At 39.7% G+C, this 2,761-nt stretch overlaps 1 pseudogene; it reads right to left on the reverse strand.

Annotated features, from left to right (window-relative positions):
• Nucleotides 1-1,455: 1,455 nt before the first annotated feature.
• Nucleotides 1,456-1,607, reverse strand: LOC142355954 (5.8S ribosomal RNA; annotated as a pseudogene).
• Between the last annotated feature and the right edge of the window lie 1,154 nt (nucleotides 1,608-2,761).

Genomic DNA, 2,761 nt, shown 5'->3' on the forward strand with positions numbered 1-2,761 from the left:
ACTACATTTTGCGTGGGATTGGAGATGAGGCTACTCGTTCTTGCTCAGTACTAGGCTGAAAATTAACGAAACTTCGTTACAAACGTTCACATGTTGATGTTTCCGCTTTCGCGTACTCGAAACAACATAATACTAGTCTTTGTAATTTAGTTTCATAATTTCAACTGTTCTCATGCAGAATTTTTGCTCATTCTTATCCCAAATTTTGACCTGGCTACTAGTTACACTCCTTGTACTTATTGCAAAATGACCACAAATTTCAACAGCTTTCACATGTTGCTGTTTCGGCTTTCGCTTACTACAGTCAACATAATACTCGTTGCAAAATAAGTGCTCGGCATCTGCAATTTTCCAAAGACGAAGTTTCGCCAGTTCAATTTTCGCTCGCCAATTATGGCTACTAATTCACACGGTACTGAGCTCAACAACATTAAATTTGTTCAGCAAGACTTTCACATGTTGATGTTTTGGCTTTCGCCTACTAGAAGCAACATAATACTCGTCTTGTTAGCTCATTCAATGAGAATAGCTTTTCCCGTTGAGAATTTTTGCCTTCAATTGGCGTTGTAGTGAGTTTGGCTACTCAGATCACCAAATACTTGTGACAATTCGAACCAGAAATGTTTTCAATTTTCACATGCTGATGTTTCGGATTCAACCTACTAGAAGCAGCATAATACTTGTATTCAACAATTTCTGTATCAAATCCCAGTTTTCTCTGGTGCATCTTTGCCAAACTATTCCAAACTGCCTGAGTCTGAATACCAATTACAGGTACTAGTAAATGCACGTTACTAAGGACTATATAGTTCTAGGTTACTGTACACAACGACGTTCACATGTTGATGTTTCAGCTGCCGCTTACTAGAAACAACATAATACTTATCGTGCATACCTTTCCATAACTTGTCCTTTTCAGATGCATTAGTTTCCCTTTGTCTTGGCTTCTACAGTCAGACTGGCTACTAGTAACAGCACAGTACTAATCACATATCGTTCTACAGTTTGCAGACAACTTTCACATGTTGATGTTTCAGCTTTCGCCTACTAGAAACAACATAATACTCGCTGTATACATTTGTAGTTCTCTATGTAACTTTCATGTGAAGAAGTTTCGCCAGTCTTTTTGACTGTCTCAAATCTGAGTCATGCTTAGGCTACTAGTTGCTTCATAGTACTTATCGCCTCGAGATCATTGAACAAAACTTGATTTTCACATGTTGCTGTTTCAGCTTCCGCTTACTAGAAACAACATAATACTAGTCTCATTAAGTTCCGTCTCTTTGCAATTTTCTTATGAAGAAAATTCGCCATCACAATGACTCCAGCAGTTCTTGATCAAGGAATGCAATCATTGATCAGAATGCTATTATTTGAATCGGTTCTGCTTTAAGTGTTCCAATTTTATTGGAAGCACCAACAATAGAACATCAATGTGTTCAATCGAGAGTTATATAACCCTGAATCGGACGCAGTCAACAGCCGAAGCCGAGACCGCCTTTTGCGTTAGAGAGGTCGGTAAACAAATCTTGCGATTCATACCGAATTAACACATATAGCTGTGCTCCTCTTCGTAAAGCGAGCCAAGTGATCCCCTGTTGAAGGATGTATTTGGACCAATCTAGTAGCATTTGGTTTCCAACAAGCTCTCCCAAGTTAGCTTACTTATTGGGCTTTTCAACCAATTCGGTTGGCTACAAGCATCATCAAAGTACTAGCCACAGTTTGATCGCAAAATTCTACGACTTTCACATGTTGATGTTTCGGCTTGCGCTTAGCCTACTATAAGCAACATAATACTAGTCATATCATAGAGCGTGATCAGCTTGTGACGTTCTCATGATGAAGTTTCACCAACAGTGTCTCACTTCGAGCTTAAATCCAGCTACTAGTAACTACACAGTACTGACTGCAACGATAACTTTTATCTATACCTTTCACATGCTGCGCTTTCGGCCAGGGCCTACTAACGTCAACATAATACTCGATATAAACTTTTGTTCATGATGCAGCTTCCCCATGCAGAAGTTTCGCCTTCAAATGCTCTCTTGGCCATATGACGTAAGAAAAGGTTACTAGTAACATCACAGTACTAGCCACAGTTTGATTGCAAAATTCTACGACTTTCACATGTTGATGTTTCGGCTTGCGCTTAGCCTACTAGAAGCAACATAATACTAGTCATATCATAGAGCGTGATCAGCTTGTGACGTTCTCATGATGAAGTTTCACCAACAGTGTCTCATTTCGAGCTTAAATCCAGCTACTAGTAACTACACAGTACTGACTGCAACGCTAACTTTTATCTATACCTTTCACATGCTGCGCTTTCGGCCAGGGCCTACTAACGTCAACATAATACTCGATATAAACTTTTGTTCATGATGCAGCTTCCCCATGCAGAAGTTTCGCCTTCAAATGCTCTCTTGGCCATATGACGTAACACAAGGTTACTAGTAACATCACAGTACTAGCCACAATTTGATCGCAAAATTCTACGACTTTCACATGTTGATGTTTCGGCTTGCGCTTAGCCTACTAGAAGCAACATAATACTAGTCATATCATGGAGCGTGATCAGCTTGTGACGTTCTCATGATGAAGTTTCACCAACAGTGTCTCATTTCGAGCTTAAATCCAGCTACTAGTAACTACACAGTACTGACTGCAACGATAACTTTTATCTATACCTTTCACATGCTGCGCTTTCGGCCAGGGCCTACTAATGTCAACATAATACTCGATATAAACTTTTGTTCAT

Source organism: Convolutriloba macropyga, unplaced genomic scaffold (assembly GCF_964194025.1).
Source record: "Convolutriloba macropyga unplaced genomic scaffold, txConMacr16.3 SCAFFOLD_1719, whole genome shotgun sequence".
Lineage (NCBI taxonomy): Eukaryota > Metazoa > Xenacoelomorpha > Acoela > Convolutidae > Convolutriloba > Convolutriloba macropyga.